The sequence below is a fragment of the Chanodichthys erythropterus genome, chromosome 12, assembly GCF_024489055.1.
Source record: "Chanodichthys erythropterus isolate Z2021 chromosome 12, ASM2448905v1, whole genome shotgun sequence".
NCBI classification, from domain to species: domain Eukaryota; kingdom Metazoa; phylum Chordata; class Actinopteri; order Cypriniformes; family Xenocyprididae; genus Chanodichthys; species Chanodichthys erythropterus.
Window position 1 is genome coordinate 37,064,292 of NC_090232.1, and position 21,853 is coordinate 37,086,144.

Genomic DNA, 21,853 nt, shown 5'->3' on the forward strand with positions numbered 1-21,853 from the left:
AGGGAACACCAGTGAAATCAATTCAAAACACTATTACAAAAACCTCTAATTGGGAACCAGGAATCATGCAATTCATTGTCTATTACAGTATACAACATGGAAGGGTGCAGATTAGGGGTGTAACGATTCACTCGTTTTTTCAATGCATCGAGATGTTCCTCTCATTGACATATTTTTGATAAGCCTGCATTTGAACTCTCCTCAGGACAGCCACTGTTGTTCACATGAGCAGATGACAGCTCTCTATTATAATAGTCTGAGTCAAACTGCTCAAGCCATTGATAAAGCTGCCAAGTCATTGCGTGGACACTACTGTTGAAAACGCTTTTTATTTTCAAGATAAAATACTGAAGTTTTACTGAAATGGGTCATATTGACATTACCTGAGCAGTTGAAGTAAATCTCCGCTTATTCAAGGGCGCGAATTTATTGCATGGATGGAGCAAACACATATAATGTAAGTGTCTAAATGCATATGCACGGTTCCAATTAATGATAAATGAAATCATGAACATAATGTTGTTAAACTGAATGCACGAAGGAAACTGCTGAAGTAACTACAACATTAACAACACTGAAATAAGAGCGCGCTGTTTATCTATCAGTCAGATGCACATTAAAGTTGCGTTAGTTACTATAGCAACAGTAAACAACCAGCGCGTTTTCTTTAATAATCATCATAAGGGAAATGTTCTGTATAAAGAGAACAAAGAGGGCTTTTCTTACTATTCCATGAAGATAAGTTAGTTTAGGATTAGTTGGGAAAGTGCATGATATTCTTAGGTAGTCTCTCCATGTAAGCATTACAGTAGTATGTTTAATGTACCTGGAACACTTTAATAAGATTGTGGAGCCATTAACACTACCCTACGCTATTGTTAACATGAACTTGGCCTAACAATACTTTTAAAACCTTTTAAAATTTTGGCTTATGTAAATTTCCACAAATGCCATTTTTATAGGCTATTAAAATAAAGTTATGTAGCATCATTGAGAACTAACATGAACTAACATTAACAATGGACAAAAGGTTTTTGTTGTTGTTGTTTGTTTGTTTTTTGCCCTTACTCTCTAACCTCCTGAAGGCCACTGTGTAATTCTCACCCTGACTAAGACACACTGGGAGAAAGCATTTCAATAACCCTGTCAATGCATTATTAAAATGGAGAATCGAATCGAATTGAATTAATCGAATCGCATCAAATTTTAATGTGAATCGTCTCGAATCAAATCGTTCTGAATTTGCAAGAATCATTCTTGAATCTAATCGAACACCCATGAATCATGAATCAAATCGATTCGCTGTCTACCCAAAGATTCACAGCCCTAGTGCAGATACAGTTACAACAATGAGCTTTAAGAAGAGTTTATTTTCATTACACTACTGTAAAATGATCAGAAAAACATGACCAACTATAGTGATTAATATTTCATCAGGATCAAATATTCTTTGAGTCCTCTACCCTTTATTTTTTATAGTCATCTTTTTCAGCTGTCCCACCAATGTTAGGATGTATTTCCCGAAGCATAATCAGCTGTGGCCTAATTTTTATTAAACTGAGATTCTGAGATTAGAGTGTCATCAGTTTCGCTACATAATGTTTACACATGGAGGCTGAATGAGAACATGTGTAAACCTGTGAAAAATTAGGGCATTTTTCTGTAAAGTTTTGTGGAAAACATTGAGAAAATTGGAATGTGTGTGAAAACAGGTAAAATGTGAATAATGTGAAATCTGAATTATCACACTATTGTCATTTTTAGAGCTGCTTTACCACAGTATTGAACATTGGACATCACTGATTATTATTAGGGCCCAAGCCACTAGGATGCTGCAAAGGATGGGACCCGGGTGTGGCAGGGGAGCTAGAGAGCCCCTTGAATCATGTCTGAAAACTTGGTCCATATATAAATCACGCTTGCATGCATCTGTGTAAAACTCGGTACACATATAGACCTCATCGGGCCGAACAACTATCATGCTCTAAGTTATACGCCAGCTCAACAGGAAGTCAGCTATTATGGGTTGTTTGAAAAACGCATGCTCTGGAATTTGATATACTCTTCCTAGGCGATTAATCCGATCCCCACCAAACTCGGTCAGATTGAAGTCAAAACATTGAGGATGTAAAATTGCAAGCGGATTTTTGATATCTCAAACGGTTTGGCTGTGGCGAGGCAACAAATTTATGTTGAGAAAAGGGAAACAGGAAATGTGTTATAACCTCTGCATACATTGATTTTTATGAAACTTCAGCTGTGTGTTCGTTGTAAGAGGCTGATCACATGGATGTGACTATTGTGAGTCAAAGTTATAGCGCCACCAACTGACAGCAGGAAGTGTGTTACTTTCAAAATGCTTTAAGATCACCCTCTAATTTTAACCCAATTTGCTTCAAACTTCATTAGAATAATGTCAAGACATAACAAATATGTAGACCTGTAAAAAGATTTTTGTCCCACTTAAGGGATGGGGCAACAGTGTAATTATAAATGTAATTACAGAAATTAATTACAGATGTAATTACATGCAGGTGCTTTTAAAATATAAGTACAATGTAAAAACATGTATAAACACAACAAGTGCATTGTATCAAATGATTAATTTATATGTAAGTACATAGTAGTTAAGGCAACTTAATATAAAGTGGGACCAAGATTTTTTATATTTTTCAAGCACTGTTGCCATAGCAACAGATCAAACTTCAATATTTGTTTTGGATGGTTTTGAGACACTTAGCATTCTTCAAATTGCATGAAACCTGACTCATATGTCAGTATTGTCATCCAGCAGACATGGGCAAAGCCTCAGAAATGGGCAGGAAGGAGGGCCTCTATAGCGCCACCTCTTGAAAAATGTTGGGGGTCAGTTTAACCTACAGTCACCAAACTCGATAAACATTGTTCTCATTAAGCTGGACAACTTTCTACTTTTTACTGTCATTAATGTGGATTTTTTCACCCTCTCTCTCCCTCTCTCTGTGGTACACAAAAGATAGTTCAGGGAGGTCAAAAAACACATGAAGAGAAGTGTTAGAATAACACTTCAACGAATACAACATCAGCAATCACAGACATTCCATAGACATGGCAGATTAGGATGATATTTTGCACTTATCGCCTATGACATTTTTATGACATGAAATTCGTCTTAATTTAAATGATCTCAAGGATGTGGCTGTTGTGGTTTGTGATCATATGGGCACAAGCTGCTGCAGTAAATGTGGTGTATTCAAATAACTTTGACATAGTCCTTTTATGCCCTAGTGAAAAAAAAGTATACTTTATTGTATTTAAATATATTCCCTTTTTCTATAGTACACTGCAAATATACTAACAAAAAATGTACTATCATTAAATATACAAAAAGTATATTAGTATCATATTTTCACAACGCAACTTTTAACACACTTTAAAATAATTGTACTTTAGTATATTTTCTAAAAAATATATATTTTAGAAAAATATACTTGAAGTGTAAGTTCAGTTTATTTTTTAAAAGTTTATTTATTTGCACTTTATAAAAATATATTTGAGGTATATTTTAACTGTGTGCTGAAAATGATCATTGTAACAATGCACTGAAAGTATATTTAAAAAATACATTATTTAATATCCTGAAGTTGTAGTGTATCTAATGTTAAATTTGAGTATATTTTTTAAGTTTACTTCTTCATCCTTGGAATTCATTATATTACTTGTGCTTATTTATTTCAGTACGAATGCATTAAAAGCCCATTTAAAGGTACAATATGTAAAATTTTTGCAGTAAAATATCCAAAAACCACTAGGCTAGTGTTATATATTTTGTCCAGCTGATTACAAACAATATCTCTAATGTTTTCAACTACTTGTAAATCATGAGAAAATTCCCATTCTAAACAGTGACACGGGGCAGTGCAGTCGCCTGTCAATGACGTCAGTTACCTTTGTTACCGCCTTTACTGACGTAGAAACCACATGACAACAGTGCCGTGGACAAATGCGGAAGTAGTGTCTATCGTCCAGCAAACCACTAGTTTGCTTCAAGCAGTTCCTTATTTACTTCTTGCCCGTTTTATGGTGGATTGTGTTACTTATTTATGGAACATAATTACTGTTTACCATCTGCCGCTGGTTCGGTCGACAAGGACAGCTCCCGTAAACTCATGACCGGAAAAGCGGAAGCGGCGCCGGCAACTGTGTCATAATAAAAGTCCCGCTTTTTGGAGGCGTGTGTTGATCAATCGCTCCAGCTCCTCGTTCAGCTCCCGCAACACTCGCTCCTGCTCTGCTTCATACTACAGTAACGTTAATAATCGCATCCACGAACATTAGTTCTTCCAGACTCCAATCCCTATTCTTTTGCACCATCCGTTTAGATGGAAACCACATGTCCCAAGTTTCTGCTCTAAAACTTGGCGTCATCAAACTACACCTTTGTTTTGAATAGGCTTCTAGCGACCTCTAGCGGAAAAAAATATCACAAATTGTACCTTTAATATTATGCAGTGTAGCCTATACATTTTCCAAATATGTTTACATGTTTATTAAGTTTACACTGGAAGAATCATTTTACAATCGTACACACAAATCTATATTAAAGAACACACCAGCAGCACAAGTAATGCGAAAAAATATGTTGAGTGGTTAAACTTATCGGAATTCTAATGTCTCTTCAACTTGGTCTGTGACCAATCAGATTTTGTTGCTCACTACCTTCAGCCAATCAGAGCTGCTGACGTCACGGTCGTCGTCTGAATCCCCTCGCTCAGTCACTCAGGTGAAGTATAATGTTGCAATGTATAATTTATTTAATAAAACACTGAAAGCGCAATACATCGCTCCATCTTGGGGATTCTGACCAGTTCAATCAAGTGACATCACAGACTGACCGTGATGGCGACGACAACCGGCTAATCTAATGGCCTACGCGATCCTGAAAGAACCGGAGAAAAGTGCTGCTATTGGGAGGTGAGTTGTAGTCTACCAGTTAACAAACTTTATTTTATTTTCTTTAACAAACGGAGAGCGATATTTCGGCTTGATATCTCCTTTTTGAGTTTGTGTGTGGTGGTTTATGGCACATTGTATGCAGCATCAAAACATTCATATGATTGGTCAAATCGGCCCGTATTGTGTACGTTATTAATTCATAAAGTGTTGTATGCTTGACTATGTCCCGAAAACAATATCGACATGCCATTCTGATACAGTTCCCTGCTGCTAATCCTCATTTACTGTTCAAAAATAGTATTGGTTCAATGTAGGATTTAGACAGACTATTGTAAACGTGAATAAAGAGTTGAACATAAAGTGTCTTATATCTTTGGTATATTCTGTCAACAGATGCTGTTCTTCACGAGTCTCTGCAGTCATCATTGTGCCATCAAACACAATGAGAAGCTCATCAGAAAATGGATTGTATTTGTATTTGTGTATAGAGGGTCACCATGGTCCTATATTTTTTTTCTTTAATGAAAAACATGGTAAGTTTTGCTGAATCTAAGTTTAAATAAAAACTATTGGATTTGTCAATGAAATATGTCTCTTCATTAGTGATGTTGTTACATTTTATTTATTTTAATGGCCTTGAAAACAATTGCATTCAACTTTGAGAAAAAATGTGTTAAACTGTATTTAAATAGTAGCACAACTGTATTGTGTGAGATTATGTAATTCAAAGTACAGTAGTCAACATTTGAACAGGATCAAAAAAGTTCAGCAAAGTTGTCCTAAGAAGAAGGTTTAGGACAACTTTGATTAAAGGTTTTGATCTGCTTCAAATGTTGACTATATTATACAAAGTATAAGTAATAACAAAGTGTATTGTTATTGACTGCAACGAGTGTAATGTTTAATATTTGGAATAAGCCAAAGGTACTGAGCATACAGTATATACTATTAACTGTAAAATAATATATTCAGTGTATATTGCTTGTGTTTTCTGAAGACACTCGTAATTATTTTGTAATGTACTTAAATCACAAATAAAGTGTACTTATAACACAAAGTGTACTCATAACAGAAATAAAGTATACTTACAACACAAATAAAAGTATACTTATAACAGAAATAAAGTATACTTATAATACAACGTATATTATAGCAAAAATATACTTTTAACACAAATAAAGTATACTTATAACACAAATTAAGTACACTTTAATATCACTAATCAAGCATGTAATTAGCCCCTACACAGACATATACTTAGTGTACCAAGTATACTTGAAGTTGTTCCAATTTAGCACACATAAGTATACTAAATATACTTAAAGTTGTATTTTAATACTAATTAATTTCAACTTAAATATACTTAGTACAAAATTAGTTGTTTCAAAATAGCACACTTTAAATGAACTAACAATTAACACACTTGAAATATACTAATAATTAGTCTTGCTGCAAGTATACTTAGTATACTTTTTTTTCACTAGGGTGTTTACCCGTTTTAAATGCCTATTGCCTGCTGTGCACAAGTGCCCTGAAGCTTCCGGGTTAGCGGTGCCACCGGTCTTGGGCCCGCCATCGCTGCTTGCAGCTATATTTTTTTAATTATTGTTTCTTACTGTAAAGCTGCTTTTAAACAATCTGTATTGTATAGAGCTATATAAATAAAGGCCACTTGACTTGTTCTTTTAAGGATGGGCTGAAGTAAGAGACTCATCTTGAGCCTTGGACTACACTTAATCTCCTTTAAAAAAATTTAAAATGGTGGGTGGACCATGGGGCTAGAAGAAGTGTCACCGCATTGAAGTAAGAACTCACTTAAAAAAAACTAGATAAACAAGCTCCACTTAAATCTTCATTTAGAACTCCAGGGAATGGATTATAGATGAGCTTGTCATCAGCATATTTGCATTATTCATTTATTCACAATGCATTTGCAAAGTGACATTTACTGACAATAAGCATTAATCATTTTCATTATGCTCATACTTTTGTTCCAAAAGACACTCATTGAGAAAATATTTCTTGAACGGCAGTCCTTGTCTCCACCTGTCTTGGCAGCTGGACATTCAAGTGTGATCTGAGCAGCTGTTCAGATATCTTGACATATTCTTGTATTTTTTTTTATGCAGAATTGATCCTGATGCAGATTAACATCATTACAGTTTTTCTCGATTGCTTAAACACATTTCTTGAAACTATGCCTCAAATTCTCAAAACAGTAAACACAAACAGTAAACTCATCTTGCATGCCTGACCCACCCCTGGCACTCATCAACTGAAATGTCTAGTCAGGCTTCTTCCATTCCATAATTTCTGTGTCCTTCAAAAATAGAAGTTACTGTAACACACCCTTTTAAAAAAATGGAAGCAGACAGAATCTGTATGTAAGGCAATTTGATGCATGTGTTGTAACAGAGTACAGCACTCAAAAGTTACAGTAGAGTACACTGAGGTACACCTCTTTCATGAAAATAAAGGGGGTCCACACACGTTTTTATCTTGCACGTCCTTTACTCAACTGAACTTCAGCATCTCTCCCTAACTTATCCCTCTGTGCATGTTCAATACTCTTTAACCAATCAACATACATGACATCTCCCCCCTTTTTTTTTCTTTTTTTTTTTTTTTTTAAGTTTTAACCCACAATACAGAAACTTTACTGCACTTGTCCTGTGCTTCTCTAATCACTTTATCCACTAAGTGAAATAATAATACTTGCAAAACACATCTATAACGTAACTTTCTCAATAGGACACTTTAAGGTAATACATGATAACATTGCTTGCATAAACATGCATTTCTCTTCAAAGCATATAACAATGTACATACTGAAACTTGAACTTTCACTTTGAGCCTTTTTTTTTTTTTCTTTAAGATTTTACAGTCCCATTTATGCTATGAAGAGCAACAATCCATTTACAAATTCAGTCTCTGCACAGGCTTACACACTCTGCCTGAGCGGATTACTGTGGCTGACTGTGACGGCTGTACCTGCCCTGAGGAGGTGGTATCTGTAAGATCAGTATGTGTCTGTGTAGGTGTATTTTGTGTCAAGGTGGGTATGTCCTGTGTCTGGGTATGTGTACTTGTTCCCTTGGATCCATACATTCAGGGTCCACTGGTGTTGCAGAAGGAGTGTGCTCCTTCTGAAGATGACGACGGTTTCACCTAATGAGTTTTCCTTCCGGTGTTTCCACTACATATGACCTTGGCGTGGAAAAGGAACCTTGAATGGTCCCTTGGTTGGTCCAGTCCTTTTGTCCGTCCACTCTGACAGGAACAGCATCTCCTTGACTTAGTACAGGCAAGTTCCTTACTCCATTTCGGCGACTGTAGAAGAATGTTTGTTTTCCTTTTGCCAAGGAATCAGCACTTCTGACTTTTTTATCTTCTGGCCAGGCAGGTTTCAGGTTCTCTTCCAGTGTTGGGAGTGTGGTTCTAATCCTCCTCCCCATGAGTAGTTCTGCTGGGCTGAACCCAGTGGACGCTGATGGGGTGGCCCTATAAGACATGAGAGCCAGCAGAGGGTCTGTCTGTCTCAAGATATTCTTGGCCGCCTGTACAGCCCTCTCTGCATGGCCATTGCTTTGTGGGAAGTGTGGGCTTGAAGTAACATGAACAAAGTCAAATTCAGAGCTGAAGTCTCTGAATTCTTTACTAGAAAACTTTGGGCCATTGTCACCTCTCACCTCACGTGCAATCCCAAAATGGGCAAAGGTGGCTTTAAGTTTTCCATTCACTTGGCTGGTAGAGGGAGCCAGAAGTGACAGGATCTCCATGTATCTGGAGTAATAATCTGATATTACCAGATAATGGCATTTATTGTGTTCGCACAGGTCCACGGCTATTTTCTCCCAGGGCCTACTGGGTAATTCACTTGGAATCAACGGCTCCTTTTGTTGTGCTGCCCTCATCTCGACGCAGTATGAGCACTCCTGCACATGCTGTTTAATGCCCTGTGAGATGTTAGGCCACCATACAGCCTGGAAAGCTCTTTCACGGCACCTGTGTAGGCCTTGATGACCATCATGGATTCTATCCAGGATTTCCTTCCTCATACAGGTAGGAATAACTATACGTTTGCCTCTCACGACTAAGCCTTGAAACTCAGACAGCTCCCCTCTCACCTGAAAATACTCTTGGATGGCCTCAGGTGTGTTTGCTGTAAACTCTGGCCAGCCATTCCTAATGAACCACAGGACTGACTGCAGCTGGCTGTCCAATTCTGTGTTCATTCTGATCCGCTCCATTTTCTGTGTAGTTGCAGGGAGGTATTGACAACAGAAGCAATATATGCAGTTATCTCAATATTGGCTGTCCATGCTCTCCACTGTGTGGCCTGGGTCCCTTGATAGTGCGTCAGCTACGGCCAGTGTCTTCCCAGGAGCATATTCTGCAAACCAACTGTACCGCATTAATCTCATTAAGAGCCTCTGGCACCTGAGAGAAACATTATCAAGGTCTTTACTGTTGATGAGTGGGACGAGGGGTTTGTGGTCTGTGATTAATCTGAAGCTGTCTAGCCCGTACAGGTATTTCTCAAAGCGTTCACAGGCCCAGACCCCCGCCAAACACTCTTTCTCTATTTGTGCATACCTCATTTCAGCATCACTTAGGCGCTTGAACAGTATGCTACTGGCCTCCACTCACCATCATCCTTTTGAAGGAGGACGCCTCCCACCCCGTAGCTGCTTGCATCTGCAGAAACTGCTGTGGGTCTGCTGGCATCAAAGAAAGTGAGAACAGGTGCGCACATCAAGGCATTTTTCACTTTCTGAAAGGCTGCCTCCTGACTTGGACCCCAGTTCCACACCACTTTGGTTTTCAGTCATTTATAAGTTGTCCGACAGTGGCTAAATTAGGGATGTAGTTCACCATTCGTGTACATTTTGGGGTACCGGAAAGTTAGTAATGCTGTTGACTTTTCCAGGGTCCGGCCTCACCCCTTGTGCATCAGTGATGTGACCCAAGAAACGAATTTGATTCTGTCTGAACCTGCATTTTTGTTTGTTCAATTTTAGTCCAGCTGATTCCATGACTTTGAGTACTTTTCCAAGTTGCTCATCATGTTCTTTCTCTGTTTTTCCGAAAACCAGAACATCATCCATATAAATTGCCACCCCCTCAAGCCCCTGCAATGTCTCAGTCATTTTTCTTTGAAAACTTTCTGGGGCATGTGTGATCCCAAACGGGAGACGTTTGAAGGCGTATCTGTCAAAAGGGGTGATAAAAGTAGTCAGTCTGCTACTCTTTTCCTCAAGAGGGATTTGGTAAAATCCACTGACTGCGTCTAGTGAGATAAATATCTTGGCACCTGTGAGTTTAGTGATGACTTCCTCTGTTGTAGGAAGAACAAACTTCTCTCTCTTCACTGCATTATTTAGCTTCTTCAAGTCGACGCAGATCCGAACATCTCCATTGGGCTTGAGGACAGGAACCATAGCAGCGCACCACTCTGATGGCTCAGTTACTTTCTCAATGATGCCTTCTTTCTCCATACGGCTCAGTTCATCTTTCACCTTGGGCAGGAGAGGAAGAGGTACACAGCGTGACACATTCACTGCATAGGGTTCAGCTCCTTCTTTTTAAGACTATCTTCACTGGATCTGTTTTCAGCTTTCCACCCTGCTGAAACACATCTTTTATTTCATTCACTCGCTTTACAAGCCCCATTTCTGTGGCTGCCACTTGGTTCAGCAGGTTATTTGCTTCCTTTCCTGGGAGTACATACACTGGATACGAGTAACACTTGCCTTTATATGTCATTTTTGAATGTCGAGTTTGCCCCCTGGGGTGCTGAGTGAAATTACTGCTGAGTACAGTTCTTTCTTTGGCACAAGCTGTTCAAACGTTTCCTCACTTATCACACATACATCAGCTCCTGTGTCAGTTTTGAAGTTAAGTGGTGTCTGACCAATCTTTACTTGAACCGTCCAATGTTCCTCATTTGTTTCCTCATTAACAGCTCCCAAGAACAATGCATTTTCCATTTCTTCCATAATTTCTCTCACTGTCTTCGTTTTACACATCCTCTGCCAATGTCCTTTCGTATTACATTTATTACATGTTTTTTTTTTTGCAGGGCATATTTCGTCTTTTGCGTGGGGTTTCTTACCACATCTACTACAAATTCCTTGCATTCCCATAGCAGGCTGTGCTGTTCTGTGCTGCTGCTGCACCCCGTGGTCTGTGGGTGCTTCTCAATATCCCTCCTCGTCTCCTCGCTCCTCCGTCCTCCATCCTATGACCCGGAAAACGATCGAGCTCAGCCATCTTGAAGGACATCTCAATTCTCTAATTGCATCGCGAGGAGGCGAGGAACGAGGTGTGAGGAGGCTTTCTGAGGAGTCATGAGGATACACAGGTGCATCCTTTGCGGACGTCTTTCTCATCGAGTAACCTGACGCACGCATAAATTCTCCTCCCCCTTCTTATCTGTAACAATAATTTAAATGTATGCTTTACTTTTACAGATTAAATAAACTTTATATCTCATATATTTCAACTAGGCATCTTGCTTTATTAATATTTATTATATTTTTTTAAATAACCAAACTTTAACAACATGTGGGTAGATCCCTCGAGTGACGCTAAAGGGAGCGGGGATTTATAATTTCACTTGATTCAATTCCTCCGTCCTCTCGTCTTTTCCTTGCGTCCTTCCCTCGCATCCTGGAGGGGTGGAGCTAAGACGCGAGGAAAGGAAGCAAGGAAAGGAAACGAGGATGCACAAATAAGAATTGAAAAGCACCCTGTGGCTGCGTCCGAAACCGCCTACTCAATGAGTAGGTGCTTAATTTCAATAAGTACTTACTTAACGAGCGCTAAAAGAGTAGGTACTTAACAGCCAAATCTCGTTGAGTATGAATGAGATCCGAGAATAATCCGCCATGTTGACGTTATCATGTGACCTACGACGTTATCGCAAGCGCAACAACTTAAAAGATGAGTGACAGGTTTAATTCATCTATCTGTAAATATCTTGATATTGATCAAATTGCTTATTCTGTGGTCTTGTTGAAGACACAGCTGCCAGTAATTTTGTAATTGTAGTAGGCTACAATTAATATATATTTGGGTTAATTTAAAGTTCTTATATTTTTAACTAGTGATGTGAGTTTATTTTTTGTTACAAAAACCCAAATTCGCGTGAATATATTGTTAATTTCTTTATTTTATATGCAAAAATGTCAATCCACAAGCAAAAGTGGCATAAATCTCATTTGTTTTCCTCTTTTTCTTGTTGAATTAGCTTTAGTTTCATCCCTCATGCTTATAAATTATAAACAAATAAATAACTTTTATGCATTATGATGTATTCAAAATATTTAATCTTGTCATGTTTTATGTCTGTGTATATAAATCTCAAACTATCATGTATACAAACCCATATTTTTTTGTTTTTTGTCATTATTATTGTTCATTGTTTAAGATACAACCATGGTATTTTCCCTGATCTTGTAATTGTAGATCCTGCAATAAAAATAAAGATATGAGTGACAGGTGCACTAACACCGCACAGCACCAGTAACTCAACCCTACCTAGAGCAGTTTTCCTCAGTGTTAGCAATGTCTGAAGCCAAAGAAGACATCAGCAGCTGCTCGAAGATCTCGCCTTTGGAGAAGACTGATTTTATACTCAAAAAATTTAAGTATAACTACTTAAAATTAAGATTACTCCAGAATGAATTGCTCTGCTAGCACATCCCAACACTTATACACAATAACAATGATAAATGCTGACCAAAACTTAATTATATAACTTTTCATTTTACTTCTTTTGTAAAACAAGCAAAATGTAATGTTTTGTCATATGACAGATGTGCATGAACACACACTAGACAAATACAGCTGATATGAATATATCTCAATTTACAGTCAATTCATGCATTAATTCATTGCTTAATAAAATATATACATCTAAATGATAATAATAGCATAATTAATAAAAAAAAGTGAAATACAAGTAATAATGACAATAAATAAATACATATACAAGACAACAACACACAAAACAAAGCTTTATTCAAATGTATTGATCTAACAATCAGGTATTTACAGTCCTGTTGTCATCTCAACACAGCTGTGCCAATTTTGCAGCTTTATTCTGATGAAGCAGCTGATGAACACCATCATCATGTCCCTCACTGCTGCTCTTCTCAATGGGGACAGTGTTGATCCAGAGGATGAGGAAAATGATGATGATGATGATGGACCCCTAAACCCTCAACCTTGAAGCAGGAGTGGGAGAAGATGTGTGGGACAATCTGCTGCTGCAAACATTCATGTGCTCTCCATCAGCAGATTAAAACATTTTACAATTAATTAATGTCAGCATTCTGTTTCTTGACATATTTCATTTCATATTTTTACAATTACTTGCTAATTTTTGTTGTAGCTTCATTACATTTGTGGTGTGGTGGGCTAAACCACTGAGCTGGTCAGCAGAAGGTTTGCTGGTTTGATCTGTGCAGCATCTCCTCCAGTGTGCCCTTGATTGAGTCACTTGAAAGGAGGAGTGATGGAGGATCTCGTCCATGACACTGAACCATTCCCAGGATCTGCTGTGACTCTCTATCCTCAGTGCTCACACCAGTCTGAGGACATTCACATCCTACAATAATGCACAAATATAATACAAAAGCAGACAGTGTTATTTGATTTCTGTTTTTGAAATAACGAAATGATCTTACTTTATATTTTGTTTCAGGCTTTCCTCTTTATTTCTAACAAATGCCGTCGTCAACTTTCCTTGCAGGTCCTGCTCCACAAAAGCTCTGCAGCAAACATACAGACATCAAGAACCAGAAGAGTGCTGTAACAAGTCTGTTTAAATTCCAATAATTAAAATAAAATAGACTTTAGATTTAAATAGACTTTGTATTCATTTCTGTAGTATCCTCACCGAAAGCTTTTGCTCTACCTGATAAACACACGTGATCATCTGTCCCTGTAACATCAGACAAGTTTCCTGAGATTTATGTGCTCAAATCTACATTTACATGTTGATGTGTTAACTCACTTCTTATCCAACACAAATGTTCCTTAATGTATGAACAGTACTAATGGACAAATAAAATAAATTAAACTTATGTGTAGTTACTGTAGATTTATTTGTTTACATTATTTTCATTCATGTAATGTAAGCAGTGTTGACAACAGTGAGTAACAGCACAAACACATCACTCATAATACATAATCCATCACTCATAAGTCATAATACTTAAATATGTTCCTGTCAGAGGTTAAATAAAAATTTAATAAGCATCTTTAAGATGTATGGTTTAGAATATGTAATTCCACTTCGGAGAATTAAGTTATGTGTGTTTACTAGAGATCCCGTTATCTACAAATCGTGTTTTACAGTAAAGTCACAACTATAGTGTCTAGCATCGTCACACATTCAGCAGTTTACAGTAGTTCAACAAATGTGTTTTTGGCTTTCAATACTCACATTTAACAGCATCCGCGTCACTTTTCTCAAGTGTTTGATTATGACGTATCCTCTCCCGTGGCCTCCTGGGATAGAAAAGTATCTATCGAGGAATACTTCAGAATCTGGGCGGAAGTAGTAGGCCATCCGGGAACTCCTCGACTACTCATTTATGATTACTGAGGTTTCTGACATACTTATTCGCTCGCCTATAGTAGGTAAGTGGGTCATTCTACAGAAACGTCCACTTTTGGTATGACAAAATGTCTTAAAATGTATTTATTTTTCTAACATTTAAACTTAGACCACATTATTATATTACACTTTGACTTTATGAATACACATAAATGACAGCTTAATGATTTTTTAATTTTTTTTGTACATTTATTTAAAGACTGCATGTCCCCTTTTTTGTCACTGGTGTTACCTTACTTCTCTGGCATTTTTAAACAATTTTATGAAATATTATTTCTCTTTTTTTTTCAGCACATGCAGTCAGAGTTACAGAATAATAATGATAATGCAAAAAATAAGGAGTTTATGTGTTTTTTATTTTAATCAGGTTAGTTAAAAGTGTGATTGAATGATAATTCAATTTCGCAACCATGTATTTGCTATAACAATGAAAATTTTGGAAAAACAGTTATGAAAAGTAATGATGCAATCCTTTAAATCTTAATTCTTGAGTGTAGCAGAATTCAATGGATGTAAAATTATTATCATGTCACATATGACACATTTTATTTAATGTGACAGACAAAAAACAGTAACACCAGTGACAAAATGAATCTCCAGTGACGTATACGTAGGACCAAAGATCCTTAATTTTTCAACTATAATTAAGTAGATTGGACTAAATTTTTACATTTGGTGTACAATAAAAGACTTATCTTTGACACTTAGTGAAAACAGTCAGAAAAAGATCATAAACAACATTTTAAAACTGTCTGTAAAATACACTGTCTGTAAAGTCGCTGCACTGAATTTAGCCAAATACCCTTAATTTAGCCATATCTGCCCAAAGGAGAATTAACAATGAGAAAGAAGAGTTATAATCATGTAATTTTAGTGCTATTTTATGCAAAAGAACTAAATGAATAGCTTTAAATAAAGTTTATCTATAAATGGGTAACACCAGTGACGGTAACACCAGTGACATTTTCATAAAAAGGTAACACCAGTGACAGTAACACCAGTGACAATTTTCATGAAAAATGCATTTTACAAAATGGCTGCTGCAAGGTGTCAACCCACATGTTGTCAATCATGATATATTCATAAATCAAGTAGTTTAATCCATTTGTATTCTAGTTTTTTATAATTCCCTAGCAATAAAGTAGGTCACACCAGTGACTTCAACTAAAAGCTTCGTATGAAATTATGATTTTCTAATTAAAATTTCTGATAATTGAAAAGAGATAGTGGACTTTTCATTTGCCTTTCTTCATTGATCTTCAGGAAACAGGAAGAAGGAAGTCGAGTGATGCCATCAGTGTGACTTTTTCTTTCAAAATAAGAGATTTTTGTTAAAGGTAACACAAGTGACACAACACCAGGGGACAACTACATTCATTATATATTTTATAATATTTATTTGGCATTTGGTTTTTTTATGTTATTTACATTATATATTTGATAGTTATGGATACATTATTGAAATTAAAATGGTAGAAAAAAACTGTTTCTGAGCTCAAAATAAAGCACTTTCCCTCTGTACATGACTGTGGGGACAAGCACTTCTGTGGTGCTTGGAATTTTTAGAATTAATTAAAAAACAAATATTGGCACATTGATGGCTCAAGAAGGTTTAATTGTTCAAATAACATATTGTTTCATATTAAAATATAAAAAAATTGTAATCCTAAAGTGTTTTTCAAGTGTAATATTTCTGTAAAGTCTAGGGACAGAAAAGTGGACGTTTCTGTAGAATGACCCAAGTAGGCGGTTTCGGACGCACTTTAAGTAGGCGCACGGCCGAATCTCGCGAGAATTATTACGTCACCTAGGTAATTTTCGCCTACTCTTTTTGCTTCTGACATACTTAATCGCTCGCCTACTGCTTTTCCCCTACTAAATAGTAGAGAAGTAGGCGGTTTCGGACGCAGCCTGTGTGTGTATCTCCCCCTCCCTCTAGTGGGCATTCTCTGTGTTACTTGTTGGACTAGCTCGCTGTTCATTTCACGTGTTTGCAAACCAACTTGCACAGCAATATCTTTTGACTGCCTTACATGTTGTATTGCTTCTGACAGCGTCAATGTAGGCATCAGTTATAACTTTTGGGAAAGTCGTTTGACCCTTATACCGACCACCAGCCGGTCACGAATGTGCTCATCTCTTTTGTCACTGAACTCACAATTCGCGGCCAGTTCATACAGTGAGCGAATGTACGTTTCCGTTTTCTCCCCCGGTAGCTGGTTTCTCTGATAAAAACATGCGCGCTCATGTATTATATTGTGTTTCGGGATGAAGTACTCCTCAAATTTCACCAGTACAACATCGAATTTCTCTTTATCCTCCTCATTTTCAAAGCTAAAGGAAGCCAATATCTTCTCTGCCTCGCTTCCCATTGCATAGACTAGAGAACTAACCTGTACCGAGCCGTCGTCTTTGTTAAGTTTTGTCGCGGTTCTGAAGCGACAAAATCACTGTTTCCATTCAGGCCATTCTGAGGGATTTTCGAAAGAAAAACGCTCCGGAGGATTAAACTTTGCCATTTTGTCGGCAGCGTTCACGCTGCACTTTATTGACCAGCTTCTAACACCATGTCATGAAAATAAAGGGGGACCACACACGTGTTTTTATCTTGCACGTCCTTACTCAACTGAACTTCAGCATCTCTCCCTAACTTATCCCTCTGCGCATGTTCAATACTCTTTAACCAATCAACATACATGACAACCTCCTGTTTTCCTCCCTGAATGTTCTTATGATTGAAGCAACGGTGAAGCAACTTAAATTTGGCTGAATTCATTGCCCAGCCTCCCTCATGGTCATACCATGGACAAGGACATGGTCAACTAGCAGGGGCGGAGCTACGGGTGGGCCTGAGATCGACAGCTTGCCCACCCAGTCAGATCCAAGGAAATATATATATATATATATATATATATATATATATATATATATATATATATATATATATATATATATATATTATATGGGCGTCGGAACCATTGTAACTATTGTACTTTTTAAGACCAGGACCCACTCACTTTTACCGTCTCTAATTCAGCATTTGTCTAATCCCCCCCAGGTGATGCTACTCCACAAACCACCAACGGAACATAAAAAATATCAAAAATAAAGATAGTTTTTAAAACATCGCCAAGTAAAACGCGTTTATAAAGAAATGTCTCTTTACGACCACAACAAACGCGACACTTTTCAGACGCGCATTCCGATTTCCTCAGCTCTTGGCACAAGTCAAACGAGCGCGGAAAAGGTAGCTTCAGTTGAACAACAGTGAACTGCGGTCAGACGAGATGTTGTCAGGCTATGCCAGTAAAACTCCAATCAGCCGTATAGCATATGTGCTCGAGGCGCGAACTCAAGAATTGCTCGCGCAAATGCGGGGCGCGCGCTGCATATTACTTTAATTAAAGCTTAACTAAAGCGCTAAAGAAACTACGGGCATGCACCGTCGTTATTCTGTTGTAAATTAAGTCATGAAATTACCAAACATGCGATTAAAGCTGCCTCAAAACTGTGCATGTGCATTTATTGACATGGTTTTAAAGCTATTGTTCTCCAATTTGTTGGCCTTAAAACGTCTTAAAATGCATAACCTATATGTACACCAAGGAAATCAAAATTTTCTCGGGGGAGCATGCCCCCGAACCCCCCTAGCATAATACATTTTGTAACCTCAGTAATTATGAAACGCTGCGTACGGCCTGCTTCTTTTCTATCGAACGAAATCAAAGGTAAAACGCGTATTTCTCCAGTTGTGCGCGCTTTGGGACTGAACTTTTTATGCACTGTTATCAATGTGTGAAAATAAATGGGAGCAAAAATGCGATTGAATATAAAGGTTTGTGTCTCTTTGTTCTATTAAAAAAAAAAATCAATAACTACCGATTGATTGGCATTTTATCTATCTATCTATCTATCTATCTATCTATCTATCTATCTATCTATCTATCTATCTATCTATCTATCTATCTATCTATCTATCTATCTATCTATCTATCTATCGCCTATATAAATTGCATTAAAAAAATTTGGAGGGAGGACCCACCCACATTGTTTTTGCTTCCGACGCCCATAGATCGCCTCTTATTTAACACAGACGAATTTCTTATCGAATGGAGATGTTTCTTTCTTTTAGGTAGCCTACAATTATTCGCGGTGTTCATTTTTGAGACGCGCACCCTGTTTTTTATTTATTTTATTTTACTGAAGTACAAGGTTTTGTTGTTATTGTGAGCGTACACGAATAAAAGTAGACCATAGGCTTGACGAAAGACTTGTTGTTTCTGTCATGATGAGGAAAAAATCCATCAGAAAGCGCCGGCGCGTTCGTCGGCCAGAGGGATAAAAATAGCCAATTTAGTTTCATATTTACATTTAAACATTAGGCTATAGAGCCTATATTATTTGTTAAATTTCACCTATATTGATTATGAAAAGTGAATAGCATGACGGATGTGCAATGTCATGCAGCTGGTCAAACATGAGTTTGTCCACTTAAGTTTTGTTTTATAGTAAGCCTTTCTTTAAAGTGAATTTCGTTTTGTAGAAATTGTATCTTAATTTCAATCACTGTTTCATCAACCAATTGCCTATATTTAATAAATAGGAAGAAAAACAAAAACGTCGGGTGGCATGTATTTAAGTGCGTAACAAACGAACATGTTTCTGTGGCCTTTGAATAAGGCTGAAGCAATATTCTGTTTTTATGAATTTCTTAAATAAATAAATAAATAAATATAAATTCATTCGATGAATCCGAACGTAGGCCATGTCTACATGAACGCTAAATAAAGTGATCGGGTTAATGTGAGCGTTTGTCACAAGTTTCAAATCAGGCTATTGATTTTTTTTTTTTTTTATCGCAAGCTGACTTTTTTGTTATTTTTATTTATCCATATAGCTGCCTGTTACCATGCCAGGTTATTTCCAAATTATTATTATTTTTTTAATCGGTTGGTGCTGTTGGTTCAGGTTTTAACTGCAGTTTTGTCTTGTTCTTATCTCGTAGATTTACTTGAATTGATATTGTCACGTAATATTATATTAAATAACGTAATTTGAACGTGCCATGCCTTGACTTTTTGTGAACTGACGCCATTTAGGGACGGTCCATCATTTTTTTTCCCCTCCCAAATTAAGCCAGTTGAAAAACACGGGATGATGCGAATTATTCTGGCCCACCCACACTTTTAGAGGCCCACCCACCATCCACTTTCTGCCTCCGCCACTGTCAACTAGTGGCACGAATTTCATCTGAGACTCCTTGTCTCCTTGCACCTCATCCTCGTCCTCCTCCTCTTCCTCCTCCTCTTCCTCCTTCACCTCTTCCTCCACTCCTTACCGCTCTTGCTCCTCCTCTTCCTCCTCTCTGGTGTCCTCAACCTTTTCAATCACGTACTCTCTAGATCCATTGTTCCAAAAGTGAATGAACTGACTCTGGCTCTTTTATCTCTCCATTGAAGGTTCTGATTGGTGTGTGATAAATGTGGAATCTTAGTGTTTCCACGTGGGTAACTGTGTGCTAATTGAGCTCAAGCTATGCTGATTTGAGTGAACAATATTGAATACTATTGCTTTCTAAATGACAACGTGATGTAGGCAATGAGAAATGAAGGGATTTGTGTGTAGAGTTTTGCAGTGACAGTTCAACAAATCTGACTCATGTGTCAAAACAAGGGAATAGTGTTTATAGGGAAATGGGTGTGCTTTTAGATAAATGGCGTTATGATTTTGAAATTTTAGTTCAAAAGCCTGGTTACAGTGTTTAAGCAATCGAGGAAAAACTGTAATAAAATTAAGACAATTCTTTTTTTTAATTTCATGTCCATTGAAGTGCAACAGCTGAAAATTTTATCAGTAAACACAATTTACAACCAATACAATTTATAAATAACTAAATATAATTAAATACTAATTTATTACTACTAAAAGTCAGTATTTGAGAAGAGTGGAGTTCATGCATATACACTAATAAACAACTTGGTGATTAAGTTTCTAATGCATATACAGTAGAATTAATGTTACTAAAGACTGCCATGTTTTCATGCAAAATTTACACTCTTAATCGATTAAATTGAATCAAATGCTAATCCATATTATGCCAAGGGTATAGTTAACAAACTAAAATTATAAAAACATTGTCACAAAGTAAATGTTAACTGAAATAAAACTTATTTTAAAAAAACATTCTCATTTTCATTTTCACACGCATTGCAGATTAATAGTTTGTAAATGACGTTTTTTTTTGTTTTTTGCACAAAGCACTCGCGTTGCTTAATTGAGGTTAAACCACTGATGTCACATGGATTACTTTAATTATGTCTTTACTACCTTTCTGGGCCTTGAAAGTGGTAGTTGCATAGGCTGTCAATGAAGAGACAGAAAGCTATCAGATATGTCAATGGTAATCAAAGTCTGAACATACGCCTCTCAGAGTTTCAGAACCGAGTGAACAGCTCCTTCTGGTGGACTAAAAGTGATAAAACATGGTTACTGACATTAGAGATTTTTTTTTTTTTTTTTTAATTATTATACCTTTTGTACTTTGCCTTTTGAAATAAAAAGGCATAACAGGTGATATGGAATTTTGAGAGTGACCTGTCATGAAAACAATGAACATAAGCAACTTATTAACAATCCCATAAGAAATAAAGTTCATTTAATTATTAATTCACTAACCATTTCAGTCAATTTGGGGTCAGCAACCTTTTCCTCATGAAGTGCCATTTTTAAGTTTCTGAGTTAATCACTGTGCCTTATGACTAAGGTTAATTTAGATGTAAATGTAAATTAAAGTACATGTCAACACCTCAAACGCGTTGTGCTCTTCAAACCATTCCTGAACCATTTTTGCTTTGAGGCAGGGTGCATTATCCTGCTGAAAGAGCCAGGGAATACAATAGTCTGCAACAATACTTAGGTAGATGGTACATGTGTAACCCCTCTACCCAGGTCCTACTCACCCCGCTCTGCGCAGGCCTCGAACCTGGGTCTCCGGCATGAGAGTTGGATGCTCTAACAAGCTGTGGTCCAGTTCTGATGCTCACATGCCGCTGTTGCCGCTTTCGGCGGTGGACAGGGGTCAGCACGGGCACCCTGACTGGTCTGCGGCAATGCAGCCCCATATGCAACAAACTACGACGCACAGTGTATTTCTATCACACTTTTCTATCAGAACATTTTTTTTTATTAGATCATCAAAGGGTTCACACAAAAATGAAATTGTCATCATTTGCTCACCCTCAAGTTGTTCCAAACCTGTAAGACTTTCGTTCATCTTCAGAACACAAATGA